Source organism: Arachis hypogaea, chromosome 15 (genome assembly GCF_003086295.3).
Source record: "Arachis hypogaea cultivar Tifrunner chromosome 15, arahy.Tifrunner.gnm2.J5K5, whole genome shotgun sequence".
Classification (NCBI taxonomy): Eukaryota; Viridiplantae; Streptophyta; class Magnoliopsida; order Fabales; family Fabaceae; genus Arachis; species Arachis hypogaea.
The window spans coordinates 49,538,424-49,561,902 of NC_092050.1; the positions used below are offsets into that span (position 1 = coordinate 49,538,424).

General features: G+C 41.3%; 1 non-coding gene across 1 annotated transcript; it reads left to right on the forward strand.

Annotated features, from left to right (window-relative positions):
- The first annotated feature begins 14,134 nt into the window (after positions 1-14,134).
- On the forward strand, positions 14,135-14,242 carry LOC112752469 (small nucleolar RNA R71). The gene has a single exon (XR_003176905.1). It is a non-coding gene; the product is annotated as a small nucleolar RNA R71 (small nucleolar RNA).
- Positions 14,243-23,479: the final 9,237 nt, after the last annotated feature.

A 23,479-nucleotide genomic window follows, 5' to 3' on the forward strand; every position in this document is an offset into this window, starting at 1 on the left:
AACTTCTTAAAGTCTTGGAAGGCTTGCTCACATTCTGTCGTCCATTCGAACTGCTTTCCCTTTCTTAAAGTAGCATAGAATGGGAGAGATCTTATCGCAGCTCCTCCTAAGAATCGGGATAGGGCGGCCAATCTCCCGTTGAGTTGCTGTACTTCTTTGACACAGGTTGGGCTCTTCATGTTGAGTATGGCCTGATATTTGTCTGGATTTGCTTCAATTCCTCTTTGTGTGAGCATGAAACCTAAGAATTTGCCTGCTTCTACTGCAAAGGTGCACTTCGCGGGATGGAGTCGCATGTCATGCTTCCTTATGGTGTCGAATACTTGGGCCAGGTCGGACAATAATGTCTCTTCACTTTGTGTTTTTATTAGCATGTCGTCCACGTAGGCTTCCATGATCTTTCCGATGTGATCCGAGAAAACCTTATTCATTAGCCTTTGATAAGTAGCTCCTGCATTTTTGAGACTGAAAGGCATCACAATGTAGCAGTAGTTTGCTTTCGGTGTTAGGAACGAGGTCTTTTCTTGATCTGGTGGGTACATGGGGATCTTGTTGTATCCCGAGTATGCATCCATAAACGAGAAATATTTATATCCGGAGGAAGCGTCTACTAGAGCGTCGATATTTGGGAGTGGGTAAGGGTCTTTTGGACAAGCCTTGTTGAGATCGGTGTAATCGGTGCACATTCGCCACTTCCCATTTGATTTTTTCACCAAGACAACGTTGGCTAGCCATAGTGGGTATTTGACTTCTCTTATGAATCCTACTTCCAGTAGTGCCTGGACTTGTTCTTCCACAGCCTGGGATCGCTCTGGCCCAAGTTTTCTTCGTCTCTGCTGTACCGGTCGAGATCCTGGGTAGACCGCCAACTTATAACACATCAGCTTAGGGTCTATGCCTGGCATATCTGTGGCTTTCCATTCGAAGAGATCGACATTATCTCGCAAAAATTGTATTAGTAATTCCTTTGAGTCTCCTTTTAGGATTGTGCCGATATTAGTTATTTTTTCCGAGGTGTCCCCGATCTGAATTTTTTCTATCTCGCCCTCTGGCTGGGGACGAAGTTCCTCTCGTCGTTGAACTCTGCCCAGCTCGATTGTGTGGAACTCTTCTCCTTTGCCTCTGAGGATTAGGCTTTCATTGTAACAGCGACGTGCCATTTTTTGACCTGCTTTTATCGTGGCTATCCCCTTTGGTGTTGGGAATTTTATACATAGGTGTGGGGTCGAGACTATCGCGCTGAGTTGGTTGAGTGTTGTCCGACCTATGAGAGCATTGTAAGCTAAACTTACGTCGACCACGATGTAATCTATTTTGAGGGTCCTGGATTGGTTCCCTTTTCCAAAGGTTGTATGTAGTGGTATGTATCCTAGTGGTCGAACCGGGGTGTCTCCTAGTCCGAACAGACTGTTTGGATATTCTTGAAGTTCTTTTTCTTCTAAGCCGAGTTTATCAAAGACTGTTTTGAATAAGATGTCGGCAGAACTCCCTTGGTCTATTAAGGTGCGGTATAGGTTGGCGTTTTCTAATATGATGGTGATGACCATGGGATCGTCGTGTCCTGCGATGATGCCGGACGCGTCCTTTTTAGTGAATGTTATTGCCGGGATGTTGAGTGCTTCATCCTCTTCTTTGACATGATATACTTCTTTGAGATATCTTTTGCGAGAGGATTTAGAGATCCCAGCTGCTGTGAATCCGCCATGTATCATGTGGACATGTCTTTCTGGTGCCCGAGGCGATCGTTCTGTTCGTTTGGTATCTTCATCTCTTCGTCTCTTTCTTTGATCATCATCTTGGGTGGCCAGGAATCGATCTAACTTTCCTTCTCTCACCAATTTTTCTATGATATTTTTTAAGTCGAAACATTCGTTTGTGGAGTGTCCTCGGACTCGATGGTATTCACAATATTCCTTCCGATTTCCTCCTCCCTTTTTGCCTTTGAGTGGCCGTGCTGGGGGGATTTTTTCTGTATGGCAGACTTCTTTGTATATCTCGACCAAGGATGCCCTGAAAGGAGTGTAATTATGGTATTTTTTTATTTTCTCCCCTTGTAGACCTTCTTTCCTCTTGGATTCCTTGTCTCTATCTCGGTAAGCGGCCCCCGATTTTGAGGTCTCTCCTAACCGAGTGTTTTCTTCCATGTTGATGTATTTTTCTGCTCGTTCCTGCACTTCATCCAAGGAGGTCGGGTACTTTTTGATATAGATTGGCTGAAAGGTCCTTCTCGTAGACCATTGATGAGTCCCATGATGGCGGCCTCTGTGGGTAAACTTTGTATGTCCATGCACGTTTTGTTGAATCTCTCCATGTAGTTGTGGAGGCTCTCCTGGTCTCCTTGTTTGATCCTTAGTAAACTGGGGGTGTGCTTGGCTTTATCTTTCTGGATGGAGAATCTGGCTAGGAATTTTTTAGCTAGGTCATCAAAGCTTGAGATGGACTTTAGGGGTAGGTTGTCGAACCATCGAATTGCTATTTTTGTGAGAGTTATTGGGAAGGCTTTGCAGCGAACAGCATCTGGGGCGTCGGTGAGGTACATTCTGCTTCTGAAGTTACTGAGGTGGTGGTTGGGATCCGTGGTGCCATTGTACAAGGTCATATCCGGGAGTTTGAAGTCTTTTGGAATTTTGGTTTTCATGATTTCCTTGGTGAACGGGTCTTGCTCTTTGCGTGAATTTTCTTCGAGATTGGCCCGAGGGGCTTTTGATTTGAGATCGGCTTCTAATTGCTGTAGTTTTTCTTTCAACTCCCAACGTCGCCACACCTCTCTTTGTAGATCTCTTCCGATTTTCCATTGTTGTTGAGTTTCTTTTTCCAGTTGTTTTAGGCGATCCAGGAGCGCTTTTATTGCCCCTAGATTTGGTGAGTCTTTGTCCTTGTTGGTTTCCGGAGTATCTTGTAGCGTGACATCCGCATTCTTGTGAGGCATTCTCTCTTCCAGACCTGAATCGCGGTCGTTGTCATGGTTGTCCGCCATGGTGATGGCATGACTTCCAGGTCCCCGGCAACGGCGCCAATGTTTCGGAATGTTCCGGGGGTTACCTGAAACTGGAGGTCAATCTCGGATGAGATCTTCTGTACTGGTCGGAGATGACGTGTCCGGCTGGCTGGTGGCGGCCGGAGCTGTTGTGCCCGACTTGTTAGACTTGCTGCACTACTGATCCTTGGCCACCGGAGGGTGGGGGGTACCTGCAAGAGACTCCGATGCTTAAGTTAGCATGGGTATTAAACAGGTTTTATGTAGAATCAGAGTATGAGTTATACCTGGGTGCTCCAGTGTATTTATAGTAGTTGTAGAGTGACCTCTCCAGATAAGATAAGTTAGTTATCTTATCTTATCTTTATCTTTTGAGTTAAGGTCAGCTTATCTTCAATGGAACCGCCCTTATCTCTATTGGCTCGGACGGCCTTTGGATTTGGGTCGTGTTCCTCTACTTGGGCCCTTTATGGGCTTTCTTGTCGATTTGGCCGAGTTCTTTAAGAAGAAGTCGGTCCGCTCGACCTGAAGAGGTCGGTCGCTTTGTCGTCAATCATCCCAGGTCGGATAGCTCGATTCAGGGTATGAACAGGTTTGGTGGACAGAACACCAAACAAAGACACGGACGCCACCTCCAAAGACACACCTCAAAACGGGGGAGATAAGCAACCCCCAAACACAGAAATTTTGGAAGCTATCCGTAAGCAATAGAATCACCTTAAACAGCTGAAACAAGAAGCTGAGAGAAACCTCCAGAGAGAAACTAGGCGACGACGAGAGCTAGAGGACAACCTCCTAAAGCTCGAGGCTGATCTCAAAGCCAAAACCATTCAACCCAGTCACGATGACGACTCCCACAAAGACAAAAATCCCTTCACCAAGGAGATCATGAAAGCTAAAGTCCTAAAGGACTTCAAAGCTCCCGACATGACCTCGTACGATGGCACATCAAATCCAAGCCATCATCTCAGCAATTTCAGAAGCATAATGTATCTCACCAATGCCTCGGACGCCATTCGATGCAAAGCCTTCCCGACTACCCTAACGAAGACAGCAATAAAGTGGTTCGACAGTTTGCCTCCAAAATCCATCACAAGTTTTGACGACCTTGCTGAAAAAGTTCCCTGCCAAGTTCTCCATCCAGAAGGATAAAGCCGAACACGCTCCAAGCTTGCTAGGGATCAAGCAAGGAGATCGGGAAAGTCTTCGCAACTACATGGAAAGATTCAACAAAGCGTGCCTGGACATACAAAGTCTGGCAACAGAAGTAGATATCATGGGTTTCATCAATGGCCTACGAGGAAGACCTTTTATCCACTCAATATCCAAGAAGCACCCAACATCTCTAAACGAGGTACAGGAACGGGCAGAGAAATACATCAACATGGAGGAGAACTCCCGACTAGGAGAGAGCTCAGAAACTGAATTCTCCTAACCCACCACAGGACAAGGATAAAGAGTCCAAAAAAAAAAGAAGATCAACTTGGGAAGCCTAGAAAATACCGCAATTACACCCCTCTTCGGGTGTCTCTTATGGAGGTTTACCGAGAAATATGCAACACTGAGAAGATCTCACCACCTCACACCAAATAGGTCGGACGAATTGAACGTCTACCTCACACCGAAGAGGTCGGACGAGTTGAAGGTCCACCTCACAACAAAGAGGTCGGACGAGTTGAAGGTCCATCTCACACCAAAGAGGTCGGACGAGTCGAAGGTCCACCTCACAACAAAGAGGTTGGACGAGTCGAAGGTCCACCTCACACCGAAGAGGTCGGATGAGTTGAAGGTCCACCTCACACCAAAGAGGTCGGACGAGTTGAAGGTCCACCTCACAACAAAGAGGCCAGACGAGTTGAAGGTCCACCTCACAACAAAGAGGTCGGACGAGTTGAAGGTCTACCTCACACCAAAGAGGTCTGACGAGTGAAGGTCCACCTCACAACAAAGAGGTCGGACGAGTTGAAGGTTCACCTCACACCAAAGAGGTCGGACGAGTTGAAGATCCACCTCACACCGAAGAGGTCAGACGAATTGAACATCCACATCAGAGCGAAGAGGTCGGACGAGTTGAACGTCCACCTCACACCCCTGAAAGACATGTTCATATGATAAATGGAGGATTCGCAAGAGGAGAGATCTCTAAATCATCTCGCAAAAGATACCTCAAAGAGGTATATTAAGGAAGGGAGAGAGGTTTAAATAGGACAACGGAGTACGAACAAGCCTTCCAAGATTTCAAAAATTCTTGGGGCAACCATCCATTCTTACCCGACAACGGGAAAGTAAAGAACTGATATTATACCTCGCAGTGAAAAGTCGGGCAATAGCCTCAGCACTAGTCAGAGAAGACGAAAGTGGGCAACAACCCGTCTACTTTATCAGCAAAGCTCTACAAGGGGCCAAACTAAACTATCAAAAGATAGAAAATGTTCGCCTACGCCCTCATACTCACTTCTCGACGACTCCACCCATACTTTTAAGCTCACACTATCAGAGTGCGGACCAACCAGCCCATAAAAGGCATCCTACAGAAAACAAACTTAGCTGGAAGAATCGGGACCCTGGACAAAACCAGAGAACATCTCGGACAATTCGGGGGACCCTGAACAAAAACAGAAAATAGCTCGGACAAATCGGGTAAAATGAAGTCCGACACATAGAATGCCCGAGCTTATGCATTTTCAAAACCAGCCAGCACCAACAAGTCGGACAAAATCGGGGAAAATGAAGTCCGACACATAGAATGGCCGAGCTGATGCATTTTCAAAACTAGCCAACACCAAACCAGGGGGCAATAACAGAAGCCTCATCCAGGCTACATTACAATACCACAACAAGTCGATCTCGAAGGCGGTATAAGGAATGTACTCAGGGTCAGCCACAGTAACACGCATTAAAACTATGAAATCCAGCTAATCAGATATGCTGTCCGGGATCTTAGTAGACATCTCAAAGACATAGGTCGACTATGGGATTACTACCAAACAACTCGGGAAAATAAGGAAACAACTCGGACAATAACCGCAAAACATCAAGTGACAGACGTGGCAGTAAAAGGGAAACCCCAGGACTCACACGAAAGTCCAGGGGCACCTTTTAGAGGCAACAACAGGGCAAGAACACAAAGAAAAGAAGTCGACAATCTATACCCAAACAGTCCGAACATTTCCCAAACAAAAGGTCAAAATAAAAGCTAGAACTTTTGTATAAAAGGAGTCAAGCAACGATGAAAAGAAACAGGAACAGCAACCAAACCCTAAGCAAAGCACACATTCTTCTCAAAGGCGAATGACAAAAGAAAAGTCACAGCAAACGATTAAAGATGCAAACTTTTTGCAGAAAGAACCAAAGTTCTTCAGAGCAAAAAACCAAATACAAAGTCAAAGCTTTGCATCAAAAACATGCCAACTTCCCTATAGCCCCACCAGAAGAGCTCCCACAAGTCCTCTGGGCATATCGGACAACTCCACACTTCACCACGAAGGAATCACCTTTTTGATTAGCTTACGAAATAGAGGCAATGATCCCAATAGAGATCGAAGAAGCATCCCCCAGAATGATCCTCTACAATGAAGAGGTCAACTCCCAAATCCAAAGGGAAGAACTCGAACTACTTCCAGAAGTCCGAGAAAGAGCTCGAATTAGGGAGGAAGCGTTAAAACATCAAATGGCCTCAAGATACAATCAGAAGGGAAGCTAGCAGCCAATTGGAAAAAACCATACCAAGTGTTGAGAAGTACTGGGAAAAGGTCACCACAAAGTATCCGACCTCGAGGGGCAAGAGCTACCAAGGTCATGGCATGCCTGCAAACTAAAAAGGGCGCCAGGCCGAGATCCAAAAAAGATTGCCCGACCTAGAAAGGTAAGTACTAACATGTACACACTCCTATCTTCATTTTATTGTTTAAAAGATTTCAGATTCCCTAAAAAGTTTCCTACCAAGACGCCCGATTACGGCAGGTCGGCAAGGTGAACACCAAATTCACCACCCGATCATGACAAAGTCCGCAAGATGAAAACCAAGTTCATCATCCGATTACAAAGCGACAAGTCGGCAAGGTGAAAACCAACTTCACCACCCGACCACGATGGAAACCGAATTCATCATTTGATTTCGACAAAGGTCGACAAAGTGAAAACCAGATTCGCTACTCAATCAAGACGCATTAATCTGAGTGCAAAATTTCACTGCCTGATCATGACAAGGTCGGTGGGGTGAAAACCAAATTCACCGCCCGATCACGATAAAAGTCGGCAAAGATGAAACCAGAATTTATCGCCCGATTTCGACAAGGTCGGCAAAAAAAAAAGTGAAACCAGAATTCATCGGCCGATTATAAAGCCACAGATCGGCAGAAAGTGAAAATCAAATTCACTGCACGACCACGATAAAGAGCAACAAAGATGAAAACCAAATTCATCAAAAGGTCGACCAAATGGGGATCAAACCCAATTTCTACAAAATCGGCAAAGATGAACACAGAATAATGGAAGAAGTTATCGAAAGTGATCCATAGAAAGGACCTGACGAGGTCTTAATAAAAATGGGTTGCTAAATAATAACTTAAAGACTGGCCGACGTAAAGAAGTCGGACCAGTCGCAATAACCAAAGTTATAAGTAAATCCCTGGAAAGAGGTCTGGCCAGCCCTATAAAAGAGGATTACTATAACTTAGAAGGGCCCGACATGATGAAGTCGGCCCAAAACATAAAGTTATAAAAGTAATCCCTGAAAGAGACCTGAGCAAGGTCCAAGAAAGAGGATTACAAAAGTAACTTAGAAGGGCCCGACATGATGAAGTCGGCCCAAAACATAAAGTTACAAAAGTAATCCCTAAAAGAGACCTGAGCAAGGTCCAAAAAAGAGGATTGCTAGAAATAACTTAGAAGGACCCGACATGATGAAGTCGGCCCAAAACATAAAGTTACAAAAGTAATTCTTAAAAGAGACCTGAGCAAGGTCCAAGAAAGAGGATTACAAAAGTAACTTAGAAGGGCCAGACATAATGAAGTTGGCCCGACAAAAGTTATAAAAAGTAATCCATAAAAGAGATCTGGCAAAGGTCCAAATAAAATGGATTACTAAGAAATAACTTAGAAGAGGCCGACATGAAGAAGTCAGCCCGAACCAACGAAAGCTACAGCTTGGACCAACAAGAAGAAGTCGGACCAACGAAAGCTACAGATTGGACCGACGAGAAGAAGTCGGACCAACGAAAGCTACAGCTTGGACCGACAAGAAGAAGTCAGACCAACGAAAGTTACAACTTGGACCGACAAGAGAAGTCGGACCAACAAAAGCTACAGCTCGGATCGACACGAGAAGTCGGACCAACAAAAAGCGTGCGCTAAAAGGGACACAGCTTTGCCCAAAAAGCCACGGCTCCACAACAAGGCTATCAAAAATGTTCAGACCAACTAAAAAGGTTCTACCAAGAACACTAAAAAGTTTTCGGACAAGTTAGCCCCAGAGGTCATCCCGCCTAAACAGAAGACGGACTAAAAAAGATTTAGTCAAAGAGAGGTTGGACAGCAAAGTACCAACAGTCTATAAACATGTCACAAAGGCCAAGGAAAGGTCAAAAGACCAAAGCCAGAAGTGCTTCGCTGAAGAATACGAAGTCTTAAAAAAAGACACTACTTAAAAAGCGAAAAGCACGGCCTCAAAGACGGAGTGGTGCACGAAATTGTGATGTCCAGGCTCAAACAATCCCCGGCAACGGCGCCAAAAACTTGGTGCTCTGATCTCAATACATAATTGTCACAACTTCGATACAACTAACCAGCAAGTGCACTGGGTCGTCCAAATAATACCTTACGTGAGTAAGGGTCGAATCCCACGGAGATTGTTGGTATGAAGCAAGCTATGGTCACCTTGTAAATCTCAGTCAGGCAGATATAAAGTGATAATGGTGTTTTCGAATATTATATAATAAAATAGGGATAGAGATACTTATATAAATCATTGGTAGGAATTTCAGATAAGCGAATGGAGATGCTTTTCGTTCCTCTGAACCTCTGCTTTCCTGCTATCTTCATCCAATCAGTCTTACTCCTTTCCATGGCTGGCTTTATGCAAGGGCATCACCGTTGTCAGTGGCTACATCCCCTCCTCTCAGTGAAAGATATGCTCACATGCTCTATCACAGCACGGCCATTCATCTGTCGGTTCTCGATCATGCTGGAATAGGATTCACCCTCCTTTTGCGTCTGTCACTAACGCCCAGCACTCGCGAGTTTGAAGCTCGTCACAGTCATTCAATCATTGAATCCTACTCAGAATACCACAGACAAGGTTTAGACCTTCCGGATTCTCTTGAATGCCGCCATCATTCTAGCTTACGCCACGAAGATTCTGGTTAAGAGATCTAAGAGATACTCATTCTAGCTTAATTCATGTAGAACAGAAGTGTTTGTCAGGCACGCGTTCATAAGGGAGAAGGATGATGAGCGTCACACATAATCATCACCTTCATCACGTTCTTGGGTGCGAATGGATATCTTAGAAGCGAAATAAGAAGAATTGAATAGAAAACAGTAGTACTTTGCATTAATCTTTGAGGAACAGCAGAGCTCCACACCTTAATCTATGGAGTGTAGAAACTCTACCGTATGAAAATACATAAGTGAAGGTCCAGGCATGGCCGTGTGGCCAGCCCCTATGGTCTAAGAACAATGCGTTCAAAGATGCCTAATACAATAGTAATAGGTCCTATTTATAATAAACTAGCTACTAGGGTTTACATGAGTAAGTAATTGATGCATAAATCCACTTCCGGGGCCCACTTGGTGTGTGTTTGGGATGAGCTTAAGTGTTGCACGTGCAGAGGCCATTTATGGAGTTGAACGCCAGTTTTTGTGCCAGTTTGGGCGTTCAACTCTGGTTTTGGATCCTTTTCTGGCGCTGGACGCCAGATTTGGGTAGAAAGCTGGTGTTGAACGCCAGTTTACGTCGTCAATTCTTGGCCAAAGTATGGACTATTATATATTGCTGGAAAGCCTTGGATGTCTACTTTCCAACGCAATTGGAAGCGCGCCATTTCGAGTTCTGTAGCTCCAGAAAATCCACTTTGAGTGCAGGGAGGTCAGAATCCAACAGTATCAGCAGTCCTTTTTCAACCTCTGAATCTGATTTCTGCTCAAGTCCCTCAATTTCAGCCAGAAAATACCTGAAATCACAGAAAAACACACAAACTCATAGTAAAGTCCAAAAATGTGAATTTAACACAAAATCTATTAAAAACATCCCTAAAAGTAACTAGATCCTACTAAAAACATACTAAAAACAATGTCAAAAAGCGTATAAATTATCCGCTCATCACAACACCAAACTTAAATTTTTGCTTGTCCCCAAGCAACTGAAAATCAAAATAGGATAAAAAGAATAGAATATACTATAAATTCCAAACTATCAATGAAACAGAGCTTCAATCATATGAGCGGGACTTATAGCTTTTTGCCTCTTGAATAGTTTTGGCATCTCACTTTATCCATTGAGGTTCAGAATGATTGGCATCTATAGGAACTTCAGATTTCGAATAGTGTTATTGACTCTCTTAGTTCAGTATGATGATTCTTGAACACAACTTCTTTATGAGTCTTGGCCGTGGCCCTAAGCATTTTGTTTTCCAGTATTACCACTGGATACATAAATGCCACAGACGCATAATTGGGTGAACCTTTTCAGATTGTGACTCAGCTTTGCTAAAGTCCCCAATTAGAGGTGTCCAGGGTTCTTAAGCACACTCTTTTTTTTTTTTTTGCTTTGGACCTTGACTTTAACCGCTCAGTCTCAAGTTTTCACTTGACACCTACACGCCACAAGCACATGGTTAGGGACAGCTTGATTTAGCCGCTTAGACCAGGATTTTATTCCTTTAGGCCCTCCTATCCACTGATGCTCAAAGCCTTGGGATCCTTTTTAATTGCCCTTGCCTTTTGATTTTAAGGGTTATTGGCTTTTTGCTCTTGCCTCTTGGTTTTAAGAGCTTTGGCTTTTTCTGCTTGCTTTTTCTTTTTCTTTCTATATTTTTTTTTCGCCTAATTTTTTTTTCTTCTTTTTTTTTTCTGCAAGCTTTGTTTTTTTGCTGCTTTTTCTTTCTTCAAGAATCATTTTTATGATTTTTCAGATTATCAAATAACATGTCTCCTAGTCATCATTCTTTCAAGAGCCAACATATTTAACATTCTTAAACAACAACATCAAAAGACATATGCACTGTTCAAGCATACATTCAGAAAACAAGAAGCATTGTCACCACATCAATATAATTAAACTAAGTTCAAGGATAAATTCGAAACTCATGTACTTCTTGTTCTTTAGATTTAAAACATTTTTTTTTTAAGAGAGGTGATGGATTCATAGGACATTTATAAATTTAAGACATAGTTACTACTACTAATGATCATGTAATGAAGACACAAACATAGATAAGCACATAACATAGAAAACGAAAAACAGAGAAAGTAAGAACAAGGAATGAGTCCACCTTAGTGATGTCTTTGAGCTCTTCTATGTCTCTTCCTTGTCTTTGTTGCTCCTCCTTCATTGCTTTTAGATCTTCTCTGATTTCATGAAGGATGATGGAGTGCTCTTGATGTTCCACCCTTAGTTGCTTCCAATAATTGTGTGGAAGAAAATGTATCCCCTGAGATATCTCAGGGATTTCTTGATTTGCAGTCAAATGTTCTACCACTGAGCTATAGACCCTTGATGGAAGCTTTTGGCTTCCCTTTCCTCTTTCTAGAGGTTTCTCTGGCCTTAGGTGCCATCAATGGTTATGGAAAAAACAAAAAAGCTATGCTTTTACCACACCAAACTTAGAATGTTGCTCGCCCTCGAGCAAAAGAAGAAAGAATAGAAGAATAAGAAGAAGATATGGAGGAGATGGATGGGAGTGTGTATTCGGCCATATGGGTGGGATTGGGTGGGAGAGAGATGTTGAATTTTGAAGGTAGTGGGTGTATGGATGTGAGTGGTAAATGGAAAGTAGAAGGGATGATCATGAATGGGAAGAGAGATGATGAGGTAGGTGGGGATACTGTGGGGTCCACAGATCCTGAGGTGTCAAGGCATTTACATCCCTGCACCAATTTAGGCATGTAAAATGCCCTTGCACACAACTCTGGGCGTTCAGCGCCAGATTGGTGCCCTTTTTGGGCGTTCAACGCCCCTTTGCTGCCATTTCTGGCGTTGAACGCCAGAACCATGCTTATTCTGGGCGTTCAGCGCCAGGATGCTGCCCATTCTGGGCGTTCAGCGCCAGAACCATGCTCTGTTCTGGCGTTTGAACACCAGACAGATGCTCCTCCAGGGTGTGATTTTTCTTCTACTGTTTTTGATTCCGTTTTTAATTTTTATATTTATTTTGTGACTCAACATGATCATGAACCTAAGAAAACATGAAAAACAATAAAAATAAAAATTAGATAAACATTGGGTTGCCTCCCAACAAGCACTTCTTTAATGTCAATAGCTTGACAGTGGGCTCTCATGGAGCCTCACAGATGTGCAGAGCTTTGTTGGGACTCTCCAACACCAAACTTAGAGTTTGGATATGGGAGTTCAACACCAAACTTAGAGTTTGACTGTGGGGGCTTTGGTTGACTCTGCTTGGAGAGAAGCTTTTCCTGCTTCCTCTCCATGGTTGCAGAGGGAGATCCTTGAGTTTTGAATACAAGGGAGTTCTCATTCCATTGAAGGACTATTTCACCTCTGTCAACATCAATCACAGCTCTTGCTGTGGCCAGGAAAGGTCTTCCTAGGATGATGGATTCATCCTCTTCCTTTCCAGTATCCAGGACTATGAAATCAGTAGGTATGTAAAGGCCCTCAACCTTTACTAATACATCTTCTACTTGTCCATAAGCCTGTCTTCTTGAGCTGTCTGCCATCTCTAGTGAGATTTTAGCAGCTTGCACCCCATAGATTCCCAGTTTCTCTATTACAGAGAGGGGCATGAGGTTTATTCCTGAACCAAGATCACACAGAGCCTTAAAGAGCATGGTGCCTATGGTACAGGGTATTATGAACTTTCCAGGATCCTGTCTCTTCTGAGGAAATGTCAGTTGATCCAGATCACTGAGTTCATTGATGAACAAGGGAGGTTCAACTTCCCAAGCATCAATGCCAAACAATTTGGCATTCAGCTTCATGATTGCACCAGGAAACTTGGCAGTTTGCTCTTCAGTAACATCCTCATTCTCTTCAGAAGAGGAATACTCATCAGAGCTCATGAAGGGCATAAGGAGGTTCAATGGGATCTCTATAGTCTCTAGATGAGCCTCAGAATCCTTTGGTTCCTCAGAGGGAAGCTCCTTATTGATCACTGGACGTCCCAGGAGGTCTTCCTCCTTGGGATTCACGTCCTCTCCTCTCCTCGCAGGTTCGGCCATGGCGCTTATGTCAATGGCCTTGCACTCTCCTTTTGAGTTCTCTTCTGTATTGCTTGGGAGAGTACTAGGAGGGATTTCAGTGATTTTTTTACTCAGCTGGCCTACTTATGCTTCCAAATTTCTAATGGAAGACCTTGTTTCATTCATGAAACTTACAGTGGCCTTAGATAGATCAGAGATTAGATTTGCTAAATTAGAAGCATTTTGTTCAGAGTTCTCTGTCTGTTGCTGAGTTGATGATGGAAAAGGTTTGCTATTGCTAAACCTGTTTCTTCCACCATTATTAAAGCCTTGTTGAGGCTTTTGATCCTTCCATGAGAAATTTGGATGATTTCTCCATGTTGAGTTATAGGTGTTTCCATAAGGTTCACCTAAGTAGTTCACCTCTGCTATTGCAGGGTTCTCAGGATCATAGGCTTCTTCTTCAGAAGATGCCTCTTGAGTACTGTTGGATGCAGCTTGCATTCCATGCAGACTCTGAGAAATCATATTGACTTGCTGAGTCAATATTTTGTTCTGAGCCAATATGGCATTCAGAGTATCAACTTCAAGAACTCCCTTCTTCATAGGCGTCCCATTACTCACAGGATTCCTTTCAGAAGTGTACATGAACTGGTTATTAGCAACCATGTCAATGAGTTCTTGAGCTTCTGCAGGCGTTTTCTTTAGGTGAATGGATCCACCTGCAGAAGTGTCCAGTGACATCTTTGATAGCTCAGATAAACCATCATAGAATATATCCAGGATGGTCAATTCTAAAAGCATGTCAGAAGGACACTTTTTGGTCAACTGTTTGTATCTTTCCCAAGCTTCATAGAGGGATTCACCTTCTTTCTGTCTGAAGGTTTGAACATCAGCTCTAAGCTTGCTCAGCTTTTGAGGAGGAAAGTACTTGGCTAAGAAAGCCGTGACCAGCTTATCCCAAGAGTTCAGGCTGTCTTTGGGTTGAGAATCCAACCATGATCTAGCTCTGTCTCTTACAGCAAAAGGGAAAAGCATGAGCCTGTAGACTTCAGGATCTACTCCATTAGTCTTAACAGTATCACATATCTGCAAGAATTCAGTTAAGAACTGAAAAGGATCTTCAGATGGAAGTCCATGAAACTTGCAGTTCTGCTGCATCAGAGAAACTAATTGAGGTTTCAGCTCAAAGTTGTTTGCTCCAATGGCAGGAATGGAGATGCTTCTTCCATGTAAATTGGAATTAGGTGCAGTAAAGTCACCAAGCATCTTCCTTACATTATTATTATTTTCGGCTGCCATCTCCTCTGCCTGTTCGAAAATTTCTGAAAGGTTATCTCTGGATTGTTGTATTTTAGCTTCTCTTAATTTTCTCTTCAGAGTCCTTTCAGGTTCTGGATCTGCTTCCACAAGAATGTTCTTATCCTTGCTCCTGCTCATATGACAAAGAAGAAGGCACAGAAAAATAATAATAATAATAGAGATCCTTTATACCGCAGTATAGGGATCCCTTTGTGAGTGGAAGAAAAGAGGGGGAGACAAAGAATGTGATGTAAAGGAAGAAATACAACTGTACGAATGGAAGAGATGTGAGATGAGATGTTAAGATATGAATGAATAAATAAAATAGGATGGGGGAGGGATAATTTTCGAAAATTATTTTTGAAAAGGAGTTAGTGATTTTTGAAAATGGTTTTTGAAAAATTGTTAGTAATTTTCGAAAATTAAGTTTTAAAAATTAAAATAATTAATAATTTAAAAAGAAATTTTGAAAAAGGGGGAGATATTTTCGAAAAATGAGAGAGAGAGTTAGTTAGGTGGTTTTGAAAAAGTTAAGAAACAAACAAAAAGTTAGTTAGTTAGTTGAAACAAATTTTTGAAAAGATAAGAGGTTAGGAAGTTAGAAAAGATATTTTGAAAAGATATTTTTGAAAAAGATAAGATAAGAAGATATTTTTGAAAAGATATGATTTTTAAAATCACAATTAATGACTTGATTCATAAGAAATCACAAGATATGATTCTAGAACTTAAAGTTTGAATCTTTCTTAACAAGCAAGTAACAAACTTCAAATTTTTGACTCAAAACATTAATTGTTTATGTTATTTTCGAAAATTATGATATAAAATAAGAAAAAGATTTTTGAAAAATATTTTTGGAATTTTCAAAAATAACTAAGAATTTTTTTTAAAAAAGATTTGATTTTTGAAAAAGATTTTGAAAAAGATAAGATTTTCAAATTGAAAATTTGATTTGACTCATGAGAAATAATTTGATTTTAAAAATTTTTGAAAAAGTCAATTCAAATTTTCGAATTTGATGAGAGAAACATGGAAAGATATTTTTTTTTTTGAATTTTTATGAAAACATGAAAATTATGCAATGCATGAAATTTTTAGATCAAAACAATGAATGCATGCAAGAATGCTATGAATGTCAAGATGAACACCAAGAACACTATGAAGAACATGATGAACATCAAGAACATATTTTTGAAAAATTTTTAATGCAAAGAAAACATGCAAGACACCAAACTTAGAATTCTTTAATGCTTACGCACTAAGAATTCAAGAATGCATATGATAAACATGAAAAGACACAAAACAAAAAATCATCAAGATCAAACAAGAAGACTTACCAAGAACAACTTGAAGATCATGAAGAACACCATGAATGCATGAAATTTTCGAAAAATGCAAGATGCACATGCAATTGACACCAAACTTATGATATGACTAAAGACTCAAACAAGAACACAAAAATATTTTTGATTTTTATGATTTTCTAATTTTTTTTTTTGGATTTTTATTTTATATTTTTCGAAAATTATTTAGAAAAGAGAAAAATAAGGATTCAAAATTTTTAATATGAATTCCAGGAATCTTATGCTCTAAAGCTCCAATCAAAGGGTCAGGCATGGCTTAATAGCCAGCCAAGCTTTAGCATGTAAGTTTTTTCATGTATAGAACAACTAAGCGTGTGAGAATCTCTTGTGATGATAAGTTGAAATCCCAGTCCAAAAGATTGGACATGGCTTACAGCCAGCCAGGATTCAACAAATCATCATGAAACACTAGAATTTATTCTTAAAAATCCTGAAGAAAAGTATATTTTTGAAAATATTTTTAATTAAAAATTTTTTTTTTCGAAAACAAAGGAGAAATTTTTGAAAGATTTTTGAAAAATTTTTGAAAACAAAACAAAAAGAAAATTACCTAATCTGAGCAACAAGATGAACCGTCAGTTGTCCAAACTCGAACAATCCCCGACAACGGCGCCAAAAACTTGGTGCACGAAATTGTGATGTCCAGGCTCAAACAATCCCCGGCAACGGCGCCAAAAACTTGGTGCTCTGATCTCAATACATAATTGTCACAACTTCGATACAACTAACCAGCAAGTGCACTGGGTCGTCCAAGTAATACCTTACGTGAGTAAGGGTCGAATCCCACGGAGATTGTTGGTATGAAGCAAGCTATGGTCACCTTGTAAATCTCAGTCAGGCAGATATAAAGTGATAATGGTGTTTTCGAATATTATATAATAAAATAGGGATAGAGATACTTATGTAAATCATTGGTAGGAATTTCAGATAAGCGAATGGAGATGCTTTTCGTTCCTCTGAACCTCTGCTTTCCTGCTATCTTCATCCAATCAGTCTTACTCCTTTCCATGGCTGGCTTTATGCAAGGGCATCACCGTTGTCAGTGGCTACATCCCCTCCTCTCAGTGAAAGATATGCTCACATGCTCTATCACAGCACGACCATTCATCTGTCGGTTCTCGATCATGCTGGAATAGGATTCACCCTCCTTTTGCGTCTGTCACTAACGCCCAGCACTCGCGAGTTTGAAGCTCGTCACAGTCATTCAATCATTGAATCCTACTCAGAATACCACAGACAAGGTTTAGACCTTCCGGATTCTCTTGAATGCCGCCATCATTCTAGCTTACGCCACGAAGATTCTGGTTAGGAGATCTAAGAGATACTCATTCTAGCTTAATTCATGTAGAACAGAAGTGTTTGTCAGGCACGCGTTCATAAGGGAGAAGGATGATGAGCGTCACACATAATCATCACCTTCATCACGTTCTTGGGTGCGAATGGATATCTTAGAAGCGAAATAAGAAGAATTGAATAGAAAACAGTAGTACTTTGCATTAATCTTTGAGGAACAGCAGAGCTCCACACCTTAATCTATGGCGTGTAGAAACTCTACCGTATGAAAATACATAAGTGAAGGTCCAGGCATGGCCGTGTGGCCAGCCCCTATGGTCTAAGAACAATGCGTTCAAAGATGCCTAATACAATAGTAATAGGTCCTATTTATAATAAACTAGCTACTAGGGTTTACATGAGTAAGTAATTGATGCATAAATCCACTTCCGGGGCCCACTTGGTGTGTGTTTGGGATGAGCTTAAGTGTTGCACGTGCAGAGGCCATTTGTGGAGTTGAACGCCAGTTTTTGTGCCAGTTTGGGCGTTCAACTCTGGTTTTGGATCCTTTTCTGGCGCTGGACGCCAGATTTGGGTAGAAAGCTGGCGTTGAACGCCAGTTTACGTCGTCAATTATTGGCCAAAGTATGGACTATTATATATTGCTGGAAAGCCCTGGATGTCTACTTTCCAACACAATTGGAAGCGCGCCATTTCGAGTTCTGTAGCTCCAGAAAATCCACTTTGAGTGCAGGGAGGTCAGAATCCAACAGCATCAGCAGTCCTTTTTCAACCTCTGAATCTGATTTCTGCTCAAGTCCCTCAATTTCAGCCAGAAAATACCTGAAATCACAGAAAAACACACAAACTCATAGTAAAGTCCAGAAATGTGAATTTAACACAAAATCTATTAAAAACATCCCTAAAAGTAACTAGATCCTACTAAAAACATACTAAAAACAATGTCAAAAAGCGTATAAATTATCCGCTCATCACGGAGCTAAAAAGTCATCCAAACAAAAAGGTTCCCCATCAGAATACTACCTAAAAAGTTGTTGGATTATGACTAAAAAGCCCGAGCAGTAAAAACAAACAAGTCGAAAGAAGGCTGAAAAGACCTCTCAAGAAACTAAAAAGGGCAATACCAGACTCGCACAAGGGGAAACTACTCAAGAAGTCAAGATGCTTGAGCACGACTTTCTCAAAGAGATCGAAGCTCTAAAAGCACGATCTCATGGAAAGGTCCGAACTCAAGCAGGGGCAAAGTCATACAGGTCGACGTCAGCTAAAGAAGAGGTGCAAGTACGATCTCAAAAAAGAACAAGCCAAAAGGTTGGGAAACAACTTAAGGCTCAAATGTGCTTAGCCAAAAGGGATACAACTCCACTCAAAGAAGGCACAATCTCAAACAGGGCTACGAACGTCATCCGAGACTAAAAAAGGTTCTATATAAAGAACACTAAAAAGTCATTGGATAAGTCACTAAAAGCCCGGATATCAAGCCGCAAGGATAACTTCACCAAAGCAGAGGGTTGTCAACACAAACTTAAAGCAAGGCGTGATCCAGAAGGCAAGGGTAGAAAACCCACACTACCACTCAAAAGAGGTTGGACTGTGAAGTACCAAACCTCTAGAAAATCTGCAAAGATTGCAAAGCAATGAAGTAACAAGCCAGACAAATGCTTGAGCATGACTCCCTCGAAAGGATCGAAGCTAAGAAGCACGACCTCACAAGGAAGATCGAAGCTCAAGCAGGGGCACTGTTCATACCCTGGGTCGAGCTGTCCGACCCGGGTTGTTTGACGACAAGTCGACCGACCTCTTCAGGTCAGACTATCCGATCTCTTAGAAGGTTGGCCCATGTCTGACCTCTTAGAAGGTTGGCCCATTATTGACCTCTTCACAAAGAGCTTGGCCAAATCGCCATAAGAGGCACAAGCAGGCCCAAAAAAGGGACACAGCCCAATCTAAAGGCAGCCAAAGCCTAGAAAGATAAAGGCAGTTCCACAGAAGATAAGATGACCTCACCAAAAGATAAGATAAGATAAGATAAGATAAGATAAGATAACTAACTTATCTTATCTAACAAGGTCACTCCACACCATTATAAATACACTGGAGCACCCAGGTATAATATATACTCTGATTCTACAAAAACCTGCTTAATACCTTTGCTAACTTAAGCATCGGAGTCCCTTGTAGGTACCACCACCCTCCAGTGACGAAGGATCAGCAGCGCATCCTGTCCAACAAGTCAGACACGACAGTTCCGGCCGCCACCCACCAGCCGGACACGTCATCTCCAACCAGCACAGAAAATCTCATCCGAGATCGACCTACAGTTTCAGGTAACCCTCGGAACAGATACCTTGCTTGCAAAGGTTGAAGTATGATGTCCGAAGCCCCTTATTCATGTAGAATGATCCGACGTGGCTCCACCATGTATGGTTCACCTGTGGGATGCAAAGATGTATTAGTGGTGCCAACAGAAGAATATGAAGTAGCGGACTCCAAGTCACTCTTGGTACCGTCTAGTGATTCGGTATGCTTGATGACATGTCATCATGTCATGTTTTTCTATGATTTTTCATACAAGAAATTGATGATTAGTGCTTAAATATTGCATTCTTTTGTGCTTAAATGGTATATTTCTTTGATCTTTTGATTTTATAAACTTTGTAGGAAATAAGAAGAAAAAGAAGCAAAAAAAGCACAAAATAAGCTAAAAAGAAGAAAAGAGGAATTTTGGGCACATTTTGGAGTTGAGGCACACTTTGGAGCCTTAGGCCACGCTTTTAAAAGCATGGCCCATAACTAAATCAAGAAAGCGTGTTCCATGTTCATAATCAGCGCTCAAAATGTTAACTGGGCATTCACTTTTGTTAACTGGGCGTTCACTTTGTTAAACTTTCTCGTGAATTTCAGCTTGGAAGCAAAGGAAGCGTTCACTAAAGTTAACTCGGCGTTCACTTTTGTTAACTGGGCGCTGACAGCATGACCATGCCTTCTTCAAAGGGCCATAATTTGAGCTACAGATATCTAATTGATGCACTTCTAGTTGCGTTAGAAAGCTGATATTCAGAGCTTTCTAACAATATATAACAATCTATATTTGGCATGAAATTGAAGTATAAGAGATAAGCATCTTTAAGGCCTAAAAACCACACTCAAAAGCCAACATTTGGAGTAGCGCTCGTTACTAAAGTGAGCACCATGCTCACTAAGTTAACTTTTTCGGGCTTGGACAAGTCTGGGTAAGAAATTGAAGCACCAAAGGGCTCACTAAGGCAACACTCAACAAAGCAAGGTAGCGCTCAAATATTGAGCGTAGTGTTTCACTATGGAAACACTAGTAAGGCTACATGTGCACTAAAATTGGCACGTGAGGAAGCATACACGGAGTGAACGCCAAGTTCACTTTTCCAACTCAACGCTTCCCTGGGAGTGTCACCAAGCCACTCCTGACCCATGCCATCAAATGCCATCTTGGATCCAATTCTTCACAGACCCAAGCCACCAAATGCATCCGGATCCACTCTCATTCAAATTCAAAGCAAGCAAAGCCCATCAACATGACTCAAAGACACAAGAAAAAGCTAGATTAGGAATTTCATTTGAATTTGAATTTGTTTTCAATTTCAATTTCATTTTTCATTTTTGTAAAGCTTATATAAAGGCATCAATTTTATTTCATTAAGGGGGCTGGCTCTACTAGAGAGCAATAGGAGTAGGAGTAGGAGTAGAATAGAAAGTTCTCTTTGAAACACTTTAATTTTTTTGCATTTTTACATTTCAGTGATGCAATTCAATTCAACTTATGCAAATTTCAGTTTCTAATAATCTTCTTCTGCAAGTTTTCCTTTCTGCAATTTTACATGAGTTTGCTGTGAGCTTGATTTACAATTCTAAGCAATTTAAATTTCCATGCACCTCAATTCCCTTTTAAGTTGATGCAATTTACTTTCCTTGTCATTTAAGATTCTGTAATTTATTCTGAGTTCTGATTTACTGTCTTCTTTAATTTCCCAGCCCCAATTTCCTTTACATATAATGCAATTTACCTTTCTTGCTCTTTAAGATTCTGTCCAATCTACCTTCTGCACTTTAAATTTCTTGTCATTTACATTCTGTTGCTCAAAGTTCACTCCATTCATCACTGTTTGCTTAACTAAACTAATCACCTCACTAAAGTTGCTTGATCCATCAATTCTTGTGGGATCGACCTCACTCTTGTGAGTTATTACTACTTGATGTGACCCGGTACAATTGCCGATGAGTTTGTGTGAAATCTAATTTTCACCCATCAAGTTTTTGGCACCGTTGCCGGGGATTGATATAGATCGACAATGATTAAGTGGGTGAGAGGTCTAGATTAAGCATTTTCTTTGTTTTTGTTTTCTGTTTTAAGTTGACACCAAGGTGTTTGAGTTATTGCCTCACTAAGAAATTCTTTTCCGTGACATGAATTTCAATTTTCATTGGTGATGTGTTTTATAAAATTTAAATGGAGTTCAACTCATCTTATAATCAAACAGATTTTATGGGATATTACCCACCATCACCAATCTCTAATGGTGGCTGGGAATATCACGAAGAAAATACAAATTCGGAGCACTCCAATCAATTGAGATATGCTTCAGAACCACAAGATGAGCAAGAGAATCATATGGGATGTTACTCACCACCACAGCATGATTCAAGTCATTATCCTAATGGTGGATGGGAATATCACCAAGAAATGATAGATGATGAAGCAATTCACATGAGATATGATCCAGAACCACAAGATAATTTATGTCATTACCCTCAGGGTGTCTGGACATGTCAACAAGAGTGTGAACAATCAGTTGAAATGGGATACTTCCCACAGACACAATATGATCCAGATTTTGATGAGTCTAACAACTACTCATATTGTGGCTGGGAAAGTCAAAATCAAAGAGATCTAAGTGATCCATACTGTGTTCATCAAGAGCCTATCATCACTTGAGCAAACCTTCAATTCATTCGTGCAAAATTGTCCAACCTCACCTCCCAGCTTCTCATGTGAAAATACTTCATCACTTGATGATACCTCAACACAAAGTTTCCTCCACAATCCATACCAACCCCAAAACTCATTCCACAATCCACAAAATTTATTCCATGTCCCTCAAAACATCACCACAACACATCCATACCCACAAAATTTCTCTCAACCTTCATCCCTTGAGCTAGCATTTGAACAATACCTACAAACATCCATAGACTATTGGAAAGAGCAAGAAACCCTCTGCAATAAGATGGATGGATATTTGGAGAAAATGAGGAAACACTCAGAACTGCTAAGCAAGGAAGATGAAGACCACTGGTTGGATGTGAAGGAGGAAGTAGAAGAGCAAGATGAAGAAGCTACTGTATCAAGTGAAATTTCAATGGAGGAGGAGGTTGAGAAGGTAGTTGAACCCGAGACTACATATCTACAAAAGCCACTTGAGATGAGAAAGGAACATGAACACTCACAACCCTCACAAACTCCCCTGAACTAAAAACTCTCAACACTTGAATCTGTGATTGAAAGATATGAAGAGGAGATGAAGAGATTTAGGGAAGAACAACAAGCCTCCTCTAAGAAAGTGCTATTAAGACAAATATTGAGTATAAAGGAGGAAGTGAAGGAACAAGAAAGTGAGGAAGACAATCAAGGAAGCTCATACTCAAATGAAGCAGAGAATTACATAGATGAAGGGCTCATTGAACCAACAATTCAAAAGGCTCTTGCTGAAGATAAAACTCCAATAATCACACAGCAACCATGTCTTGAAATCAAAGAAGTAAAAGAAACTAACAAGAGCACCGAGAAGAGGATTGTGACCAAGATACCAAGGACAACATTCAAGAAAAGGTCAACTGCAAACAATCCTCTCCCTGATCCAGCAAGCAAGTTAAATTCAGCAAATAACAAAAGAAAGCTTGCTGAGGAGAGGCCAAGACAGGGGACACTAGCTTGTTCATCTCTCCCCTTGAGGTCATTCCTCTTAACAAACTAGAAGAAGAGAAAGAAAGTGAAGAACAAAATGTCAAGCTAATGACACTAAAAGAGCGCTTGGTGGGAGGCAACCCAACCTTAGGTAACATTTCATTCCTTTGCTTTGTTTATTTTCTCTGTCTGCTTTGTTTAAATTTCAATAAATTGGCATATGGTTACATTCTATGTTTGGTGTTG